General features: G+C 46.6%; 1 protein-coding gene across 3 annotated transcripts in view; it reads left to right on the top strand.

Annotated features, from left to right (window-relative positions):
• The first annotated feature begins 2,858 nt into the window (after nucleotides 1–2,858).
• Nucleotides 2,859–11,241, top strand: part of Bbs9 (Bardet-Biedl syndrome 9) — a 370,311-nt gene continuing 361,928 nt past the window's right edge. For 2 of the 3 annotated variants that reach the window (XM_045135893.1, XM_045135892.1), the window contains exon 1: nucleotides 2,859–3,244. The gene's annotated coding sequence lies outside the window, so the exon portion shown is untranslated. The remainder of the gene's footprint in view (nucleotides 3,245–11,241) is intronic. The other variant, XM_045135896.1, reaches the window with a different exon arrangement.

Below are 11,241 nucleotides of genomic sequence, written 5' to 3'. Positions count from 1 at the left end.
GGTTGCTTTTCTTGCATCAATCACATGTGCCCCTCCCAGGAGACATGCCAGGAGTGGGATGGGGTGGAACGGGAGGGCCCTGCCACCCATCTCCCATGGCCTTCCTCCAAGGGCTTGGGTTGTCCATACAGGGAGGGGGGATGGGAAGGGGCGAAAAGACCACTGCAGTCTGCAATCCATCTCCCTCCATGGTCTTGGGTTTTACATAAAGAGGGACAGGGTGAAGCAGGAGGACCCCTGCCCTCCGCGGTCTTCCTCAGTGGTCTTGTGTTGTCCTTGCTTACAGTGTGAATGCTCCTGTCTCGGCCTTGTCCAGAATACGGAGGCTGTTGACCAGGACGGGGTGAGATCCTCCTTTTTGCCCGTCTGTCATGTCGGTCTCTGAAAATGTGGATGAGGGATGTCTCAGCCCCAGTCCATCTGGGAATTTCTCTCTCCTAGCTGTATTCAGACTCACTCCAGAGCCCAGAAAAATACCCATTCCTACATCACCCACCACTTGTAAGGAAACGCTGGGCCCCTGGGCTGGTGATGCTTAAGCATAATAACTAGAGAGCCAGAACCTCCCCAGCCCAGCCCTTTGCCAGTCTTTCCCTGCCCATGTGACAGGGCTGCTTCCACAGCACCTTCCTGTCAAGGTACCAGCCACAGTATAGCTGGTCCCCGAGAGATGCAGACAGACTGACTTAGTTGAAAAAACAGCCCTGGGGCTCACAAATGATGATCTGTATGTCCTACAACGAAGTCATTACGCCTCCTCGGCTTGTAGTCTGAGGAGAGCCCCCCTGCCAAGCCTACCTGACTGAGGGCAGCCAGGCCTGCCTCTTGGAAGGATCCTTAAGTCTAGAAACAGGACAGACAGAAGGGAGTTCAGAATGAATAGCAGCAAGCCCCTCTGTCTGCAATCAGAATCTCACCTTCTGCCTGAAAGCATTCGCTTTCCTTGTTGACAAGCGCCAGGACTATTTTTTAATTCCCCAAGAAAATTCAAGCTGCTCTCCCCATTTCATCATAAATGTCCATATTGAAGGATCAGAGATGTGGATGGGGTCTCGCGTGTGGAAGATTGGGAGAGAACTGGAAGGATCTAGAAGGAAATAGGCAACTTTTGCTGAGCCTCTTCACTACCCCACATCTGGCAGGGCAACTTAATTTCTTGTTATTTTAAAATTTATTTGTGTGTATGTGTGTGTACGCACACTTATGTGCCACACATGCACCACTTTGCATCTGGCTCCGTGTGTGCTGAGAAATTGAACTGCTGAGCCATCACCCTAGCCCCTAGCAATGCAACTGAAAAGCCAATTTTAAGTTGCCTTGTTAAGGAAAAGGAAACCAAGCCAGACACAGTGGCCACACCTTTAATCACAGCACTGGAGGAGGATCACTGTGAGTTTGAGGCCACCCTGAGACTAGATACTGAATTCCAGGTCAGCCTGGGCTACGGCAAGACCCTACCTCGAAAAACCAAAAAAGAAAGAAAGAAAAGAAAAGGGAACCATAACTCAGAGTTATGCAACCTGCCTTGACCTCACAGCTAGGGTTCTAGGTCAGCTCTGCTGACACCAGAACCCTCCCCACCCCATGTGTATGTGTGTGTGTGTGCTTGGATTCTATTTATTTTTAAAGTTAATTTAATATTTATTTATTTTGTTTTAAAGAGTACGGAAGTGACAGTGTTTCCTGCTACTATAAATGAACTCTAGATGCATGTGCCACTTTGTGCATTTGGCTTTATGTGGGTATTGGGGAGAACACACTGGGGGTCAGGCTTGGCAAGGAAGCCCCTTTAACTGTTGAGCCATCTCTCTGGCCTCTGGATCCTTTTATTTTTTTGACAGAAAAAAGGGGAGGGAAGAAGGGAGGAGAGAGAGAGAGAGAGATAGGGAGAGGGAGGGAGAGAGAGATATGGGGGGGGGGAGAGGGAGAAAATGGGCATGCCAGGACCTCCAGCCACTGCAAACGAACTCCAGACGCATGTGCCCCCTTGTACAGCTGGTAACGTGGGTTCTGGGGAATCAAATCTTTGGCTTTGCAGGGAAACACCTTAACCGCTAAGCCATCCCTCCAGCCCTTTTTAATTTAAATTTAATTAATTTTTATTATTTATTTGAGAGAAAGGGGGAAAGAAAAAGGGAGAGAAAAAGAATGGGCGCGCCCGGGTCTCCAGCCACGTAAGTGGACTCCAGATGCATGTGACATCTTGTGCGTCCTAGGGAATTGAACTGGGGCCCTTTGTCTTTGCATGCAATCGACTTGACCGCTAAGCCATGTTTACAGTCCCTGGATACATTTTAGACAATGTCACGCCTAGGTTGTCCTTGAACTCTTGATTCTGCTGTTTCTAGCACTGCAGTCCTGTGGCACCCCACCTGGGTCCAGAGGTGTTGTTTTAACAGTATAAGGGAAAAGCCAGGCATGGGGAGGAGGGTCTGCACTTGCAAACGCGGCGGGATTTCTCGGGAGGCTGAGACAAGAGAACTGCTGAGAGTTTGAGGCTAGGTGAGTAAGTACGGGGCCAGCTCAGCCTGCTACCTCAGGGCGCACCCTGGCGCGCTCGACTTTGCCCAGCCTTTCCTGGGCTTGGGGCACAGATCAGGAACACCGGGGCTGCGCATTGGATGCGCGTAGGAGCCACCCACCCTGGCGGGCCCGCCTCCGCCTCCGCCCAGGCTCCGCCCAGCAGCGCGGAGGGGCGGCGATAGCGGGGGCAGGACTTCCGCAGAGCCTGGCTCGGAGGCCGAGGCGCCACGACCGGGAAGGAAGGGCCGCGCCGGACTACAACGCCCAGCATGCTCCGCGGCGCGGCGTGTGACTTGCGCAGTAGCCTCCGTTGTAAAATGCTATGACAACAGCGCGAAGATGGCTTGGACCTAGGCGTCTGCGGGGAGGCGTCTCTTCCGCGGCCCCCGTCTCACTGGCCGCCGCCTCCTTCGGCTCCCGCGCCGAGCAGCCGGCTCTGGAGAGGTCTCCCAGGGGCCCCACGTTGCTGCCCCGGTTCCCTCCCCGGGGTGACAGTGCATGCCCAGCGCTTCTTGCGGGGACGCTCCCGGGCGGCGCGCGGCGGCGGGGCTGCCCTTCGCCTGCGGACGTGGACCTGGGGGAGCCGGGGCGTGAAGGGCGGCTCTTCTCGGCGCGGTCTGCGCTCGCCTGGGCTCCATCACCGCGACCCCCGGCGAGGCGTCCTTAAAGGGAAGCTGGTGTCCCAGAAAAGTGACGAGGAGCCCACTTGACTTGGTATCAGGTAAGGAACATGCTCTGTGCCATGTGCTGGTTTAGGAGATGGACCGGTGATTGGTTTCTCGGGAAGGATGTTTGCATTCAGACAAACGGCTCTGCCAGCGCAGTGTGTGTGAGAGCCCATGGGCATCCTTCAGAAAAGGAGGAGTTTTAAGGATTCCAGTGAGATCACGTGCAACACGGGTATCCTCTGACATTTCAACAGTCTCGTGAGCAAAGCGTCAAAGCAGTTTTCAGCCTGTGACTAAAGTGGGGTGCATGTACTGATATTCCTTAACGCACTAGATTGATGTTTCTGCTGCGCTTTTTGCTTTGCAGACCAAGTTAATTCAGATGAACTGAACCTATGTTTGTCAGCAGCTTCTCTCAAACAGGTCTATAAGTGACTGAAGTTTTTTTCTGGAGAAATCTATGAAGTATTTTTGGCATCTAATGTTTGCTTTAAATGGAAAATCATGTCTTACACACACGTATATTTTGCACACACAATTTGAAAGATACTGGAGGGAAAACTATTACTATTATTATTATTATTCTTATTATTGTTTTCTTTTTTTTTTTTTTTTTTTTTTTTTTTGGTTTTTCGAGGTAGGGTCTCACTCTGGCTCAGGCTGACCTGGAATTCACTATGTAGTCTCAGGGTGGCCTCGAACTCTCAGCGATCCTCCTACCTCTGCCTCCCGAGTGCTGGGATTAAAGGCGTGCGCCACCACGCCCGGTTTATTATTGGTTTTTGAGGTAGGATCTTTCTGGAGCCCAGGCTGACTTGAAATTCACTATGTAGTCTCAGGGTGGCCTCAAACTCATGGCCATCCTCCTACCTCTGCCTCTCGAGTGCTCGGATTAAAGGCATGTGCCACCATGCCCGGCTACTATTATTGTTTTTTGAGAGAAATTTGCACTGTGTAGTCCTGACTATCCTCAAATTTATGATTATTTTGTCTCAGGCTTGCAAGTGGTGGGATTACAGGTGTGTTTTCCTATGTTCACTGAAATCTTGGGTCTTAATTTCTGTCAGTATTCAGAGATTAGCTAATTTATTAGTATTATGTGAAAAAGATAATTGCTGAGAATTTTTTTGAATAGACTGAACTGTTATTTAGAGGAATTAAACACAGAAGGCTTCATTTTGAAAATCATTTACAAGTTACTTGTGAAAACTTTAAGAGATTTTTCATTATGTTTAATTGTTATTGTTAAATTACAGTTTGCTCTTGTGTTAATGTTACAGTTTCTTTTAAAAATAATATTCACTGGGGGGCTGGAGAGATGGCTTAGCAGTTAAGCGCTTGCCTGTGAAGCCTAAGGACCCAGGTTCGAGGCTCGGTTCCCCAGGTCCCATGTTAGCCAGATGCACAAGGGGGCGCACGCGTCCGGAGTTCGTTTGCAGAGGCTGGAAGCCCTGGCGCGCCCATTCTCTCTCTCTCTCCCTCTATCTGTCTTTCTCTCTGTGTCTGTCGCTGTCAAATAAATAAATAAATAAAAGTTAAAAAAAATAATATTCATTGGCGCTGGAGAGATGGCTCAGTAGTTAAAGGCATTTGCTTGCAAAGCTTGGCAGCCCAGGTTCGATTTCCCAGAACCCATGGAAAGCCAGTAGCACAAAGTGGCGCATGCACCTGGAGTTCATCTGTAGTGACAAGAGGTGTTGGTGCACCCGTTCTTTCTCCCTCTCCTCTTTCTTTCTTTGCAAATAAATGTTTTTTAAAAAATAATATTTATTTATTTGTGTGTGTGAGGGAGAGAGGGAATGGGCACACTAGGGTTTTTAATGTTGCTGCAAGCCATCGCCAGATGCATGCGCCACTTTATGTATCTGGGTGTTTATGGGTGTGGGGAATTGAATCTGGGTCAACAGGCTTTGCAGGCAAGTGCCTCTAACAGTTGAGCCATCTCCCCAGACTATATAGCACAGCTTTCTTTCTTTTTTTTTTTTTTGAGGCAGGGTTTCATTCTGGCCCAGGCTGACCAGGAACTCACTCTGTAGCTCAGATTGGCCCTGAACTCATGGTGATCCTCTTACTTCAGTTTCCTGAGTGCTGGGCTACCTGGTATGCAACACCACGCTTACCTTGATACAGTGGAAATTCTCATTGCAGCAAAAAAAAAAAAAAAAAAAAAAAAAAAATCAATAGCAATACTATAAAGTTACACCTTTTCACATGTGTAGCATGTCTCATCCCTCAGAACACTGTGCACACGTGTGTGCTTGGTGCTGAGGATTGAATACAGAACATCAAGCAAGCTAAGCATGTGTTCTGCAGTTGAGCTATATTCTCAGTACCTCATTTTCAAAAAATTATATCATTTATTTACATGGAGAGAGAGAGAGAGAATGGGTGCACCAGGGTCTCTAGCCACTGCAAACTAACTCCAGGTGAATGCCCCACTTTGTGTATCTGGCTTTATGTGGGCACTGGGGAAATTGGATCCAGGTTATTAGGTTTTACAGGCAAGTGCCTTACCACTGAGCCATCTCTCCAGTCCTAATAATTAAATTAATTAATCTCTTTGAGAGTGAGAGAGAGAGGCAGAGAGATAGAGAGAATGGGTGCACAAGGACCTATAGCCATTGCAAAAGAACTCCAGACACATGTGCCACCTTGTGCATCTGGCTTTATGTGGGTACTGGGAAATCAAACCTGAGTCATTTCACTATGCAAGCAAGTTCCTTAACCACTCAGTCATCTCTTTAGCCACTCACTTTTATTTTATTATTTTACTTTTCTGAGGTAAGGTGTCATTCTAGTGCAGGCTGACCTGGAACTCGCAGAAGTCCTCCTATATTAGCCTCCTGAGTTCCAGGATTAAAGGCATGAGCCAGTATGCCCAGCAATTCTCAATTTTTTGGAAAGGTATTGAAATTCATGATATTATAAATCATGCCTGCTATTGGTTAAACTCTTGATGCTATTTTAAAACATGTCTGCTTGGGCTGGAGAGATGGCTTAGCGGTTAAGCGCTTGCCTGTGAAGCCTAAGGACCCCGGTTCGAGGCTCGGTTCCCCAGGTCCCACGTTAGCCAGATGCACAAGGGGGTGCACGCGTCTGGAGTTCGTTTGCAGTGGCTGGTAGCCCTGGCGCGCCCATTCTCTCTCTCTCTCTCTCTCTCTCTCTCTCTCTCTCTCTCTCTCTCTGCCTCCTTCTCTGTCTGTTGCTCTCAAATAAATAAATAAAAAAAAAACCAAAAAAAAATTAAAAAAAAAAACATGTCTGCTGTTAGTAAAATTTGCAGAGTCTGAGGGGAGTTGGCCTCTCTCTCTTTTAGAATTATTATTTATGAATAAGAGAGAGAGAGAGGGGAAAGAGCTGGGTGTGGTGGTGCACACCTTTAATCCCAGCACTTGAGAGGCCGAGGTAGAAGGATGGTGAGTTTGAGGCCACCATGGGACTACATAGTGAATTCCAGGTCAGCCTGAGCTAAAGCAAGACCCTACCTCGAAAAACAACAACAGCAACAAAAAAATTAAAAAAAAAAAAAGAGAAGGAAAAAAGAAGGAAAGAGGGCACTAGGGCCACTTGCCCTTGCAAAGGAACTCCAGATGCGTGCAGTACTTTGTGTGCCTGTCTTTACATGGGTGCTGGAGAGTTGAACCTGGACTTTCAAGCTTTGCAAGCAATTGCCTTTAACACCAAGCCATTTTCCCAGCCTGAGAGTAGTTCTGTCAATATCCAACCACACACATAAATGTGAACATGCAGATACCCGCACATGTCCACACATGCATACACACACACACACACACACACACACACACACATACACACACACACCTGTGCTATCACACCTTTGGATGTCAACTTAAATTTTTAAAAGTTACACATTTATTTGCAAGCAGAGAGAGAGAAGACAGAATGGGCACACCAGGGCCTCCAGCCACTGCAAATGGACTCCAGATACATGTGCTACATTGTGCATCTGGAATTATGTGGCACTGGGGAATTGAACTCAGGTCATTAGGCTTTTCATGCATGTACCTTAACCACGAAGCCATCTCTCCAGTCCCCACTTAAATTTTGAGTTCAGATTGGCATTGCAATTTTACATACTGGCATTTGTAATTTTGTTGTTCTCAGAAGCCTCTACCACCAGCGCTTCTATGTCTGCTAGTGTCATAATTGCTGTGGCTTGCTGTTGTGGGCTGGGCACAGGCCAAGGTGTCCCATTAGTTAGGTGGTCTTGCTCTCTGACCACCAACAACAGCTGGGATTTCAGGATGGCGAAGCTGCATAGTAGGAACACGGTCAGCAGGTAATCGTAAGTCTGACTACAGCCCCGTGCCTTGCGTCCACTGGAAGGTCCAGTACCAGCCCTTGTAACTCTGCCTTCAAAGCAGCCCCTCTCCTTTTTGGGGCTTTATCACCTTTTGCGGGACAGACGGCCTGAGTCCTAGTTTCTGAGATTTGATGTGACACCTGGAGACAGTCAAACTGTACATGTGAACGGCAGCTGCAGGTCGGCCTCCTGACCCACCGTGGACCACACTCGCTGCTTCCACCACAGCCTTCTCAGGCTCATCAGTGCCCCAGTCATTCTTCGGTGCTTTTGTCTGTAGCAGGTTAATGAGGCATTAAAACCACCCACCTATTGAGTGAAACTTGGATTCACTATTACAGATATGTGTATAGCACATACATAAATAAATGTTAAAAATAAAAAAGTGGTATCTGTGCAAGGAAATTTCTGGAGTTTAGCAGATAAAGAGATTACCTGTATTTATTATTCTGAGGACTTAGAAACTAAGCTGTGCCTATTTATAGGAATGCACCTGCCAATGCCTTCAAGTTATTGTTTCCTAGTCATTCTTTAACATTTTAATTAAATGTGTGAGCCACTTTTCTTCAGTTTGAACTTGTGGTGGTTACAAAGGTATTGCTTTAAGTCTCCCTGGAGTGGCTGCAGGAGCCATTTGTTTAGGGCTCCAGAGAAGATGTGGGTTTAGGTACCACATCTACTTCTTACAAATTGTGACCGCTTAGGCAGGTTCCTCTGTTTCTGTTCCTGTTTCTTTTTCTTTCTGTTCCTCTCTTCTCCCCTTCCTTCCCTCCTTCCTTTAATTTTCTTTCTTTCTTTTTTTTTTTTTGGTAGATAGGGTCTCACTGTAGTCCAGTCTAACCTGGAATCTCTCCGTAGTCTCTGCTGGCTTTGAACTCACTCACTGTGATCCTCTTACTTCAGCCTCACAAGTGCTGGGATTGTGGGTTGAGCCACCATCATAGGCAGGTTTCTTTCTTTCTTTAAAAAAAATTTTTTTCCTTTTTATTTATTTACTTGAAGAGAATGAGAAAGAGGCAGAGAGGGAGGGAGGGAAGGAGGAAGGAAGGGAGGGAGGGAGGGAGGGAGGGAGGGAGAGAAAGAATGAATGGGTGCACCAGGGCTTCTAGCCACTGCAAACAAACTCCAGATGCAGGCACCACCCAGTGCATCTGGCTTTACATGGGTCATAGGGAATTGAACTTGGGTCCTTTGTCTTTGCAGGCAAGTGCCTTAACTGCTAAGCCATCTCTCCAGCCTCAGGTTTCTTAATTTCTCTGTATTCAAAGATACCTTCATAATTGTACCTACCATTTACTCTGTAGATTAAAAGAGAATTGTTGCACAACATTTAGAATACTGCCTAGGATTTAGCCCAGGATCAGTAAATATTAGCTTTTATTTTGTTTCACAGTAAAAGGTGATAATATTATTGAAAACTTGATTTTTGGTTTTCTTTTTTTCACTAAAAGAAAAAAAAAATAATTGAGCTGCATGGCAGGTTGACATATGTGTTCTTTTGAGCTTGTGTCCCTGACTACTTGCAAAGTAAGACTCCTTTTGCTTCCAGTCCTTATCAATATGCCCCTACCCCCAGCTTTTATTGAGTTCTAGTAGATTTTTTTTTTTTTGAGGCAGGGTCTCTTGTCTGCCACCTCCTTCATGTTGAGATTATAGGCATAAACCACCATGCCCAGGTTTACGTGGTGCTGGAGGATTGAACACAGGCTTTGTGCGTGCCAGGCAGGTGCTCTGCCAAGTGAGTGAGTAGATTTCATATGTGTGCTCATGTGCCTGCGCACAGTCGTATGTGTCCATCTTCCTCCTCCCCGTCGTTTAAAGTGGATTCTCTCGTTTAGTGCTGCATATGCCAAGGTAGCAAGGTAGCTGGCCCGTGAGCCCCTGGGGGTTCTTCTGTCTCTGCCTGTCATCTTGCTGTAGAAGGGCTGGGATTATAGATGCTGGCTGCCACTGCGTTTCCCTTTACATGGGTTCTGGGGATTCCAACTCAAGGTATCTTGCTTGTGTAACCAGCAGTTTACCTACTGAGCCATTGTCACAGCTCTCCTTATTAAAGATGTCAGTCCTTTTTAAAAAAAAATTATTTGTGCACACGTGTATGTGTGTGTGCGCAAGCGCACCAACACCTCTTGCTACTGTAAACAGACACCACACACTTGTGCCACTTTTTGTATCCAGTTTACTTGGGTGGCTTGGGAATCGAACCTGGGCTGGTAGGCTTTGCAACAAGCACCTCTCACCACTGAATCATCTTCCCAGCCCCTAAAGATGTCTTTTTTTTTCTAAAGAAGATTTTTATTTATTTATTTATTAGAGACAGAGAGGGAGAGAAAGGGCATACCATGACCTCCAACCACTGCAAATGAACTCAGACACATGCACTACCATGTGCATCTGGCTTACTTGGGACCTGGAGAATTTAACTTGGGTCCTTAGGCTTTGCAGGCAAGCACCGTAATGGCTAAGTTATCTCTCCAGCCCTAAAAATGTCTTAAAAATATTTTTACTTGTTTATTTTCAATGAGAGAATGAATGAATGGGTGTGCCTGAATCTTTTCCTATTGTAAACCAATTTCAGATTCATGGGCCACTTTGTGCATCTGACTTTACATGAGTACTGGGGAATCGAACCTGGGCCAGCAGGCTTTGTGAGCAGTACGCCTCTTGTAGTTACTTACCTAAGGATTTTGATTTTTTTTTTTTGTATATAATTCGTTGGCAAAAATGTTCTTCCTTCATTATTTGTGTGTGGGGCAGAGGTGTGTCTCCCCGACAGGGCCCTTGGGCTTTTTCTCCTTCGCTTGAATGAGGTGAAAGGCAGCTTCTTTGGGGTAGCGTTCATTTCTATGTGTATAACTTATTTGGAGAGATGTCAGTTCAGTTTGTTTGTTCATTTAAATTTTTTCTTCTTGAGTGGGGTGTGGTGGTGCACGCCTTTAATCCCAGCACTCATGAAGCAGAGGTAAGTGGATCTCAGAGAGTTTGAGCCCACTCTGAGAATTCCAGGTCAGCCTGAGCTGGAGTGAGACCCTACCTAGGGGAAACATTTTTTTTTTCTTTTTGTTGAGTTGTAAGAATTCTTTATTATTAATATTATTTTTGTTTGTTTATTTATTTATTTGAGAGCAATAGAGAGAGAAGGAGGCAGATAGGTAGAGAGAGAATGGGCACGCCAGGGCCTCCAGCCACTGCAAACGAACTCCAGATGCATGCGCCACTTTATGCATCTGGCTTATGTGGGTCCTGGGGAATCAAACCAGGGTCCTTAGGCTTCACAGGCAAGCGCTTAACCACTAAGCCATCTCTCCAGCCCAATTACTATTCTTTTTAAATGATTTATTTGTGTGTGTGTGTGTGTGTGTGTGTGTTTGTGTGTGTGTGTGTGTGTGTGTATGGGTGCACCAGGGCTTCTTGACACTACAAACAGACTCCAGACACAAGGGCCACTTTTGTTTTTTGTTTTTTTTTTCGAGGTAGGATTTCACTTGAGCCCAGGCTGACCTGGAATTCATTATGTAGTCTCAGGGTGGCCTTGAAGGCGATCCCCCTAATTCTGCCTTCTGAGTGCTGGGATTAAAGGCGTGCGCCACCTTGCCTGGCTCAAGGGCCACTTTTGTATCTTACTTAATGTGTATTCTGACTTGAACCTGGGACAGCAGGTTTTGCAAGCAAGCATCTTTAAGTGCTGAGCCAGTTCCCCAGCTCCCTTTTTTTGTTTTTGTTAGC

This window comes from Jaculus jaculus, chromosome 16 (assembly GCF_020740685.1).
Source record: "Jaculus jaculus isolate mJacJac1 chromosome 16, mJacJac1.mat.Y.cur, whole genome shotgun sequence".
Lineage (NCBI taxonomy): Eukaryota > Metazoa > Chordata > Mammalia > Rodentia > Dipodidae > Jaculus > Jaculus jaculus.
Note: the sequence above shows the minus strand (reverse complement) of the source record. Positions and strands in the feature narration are given on the sequence as shown.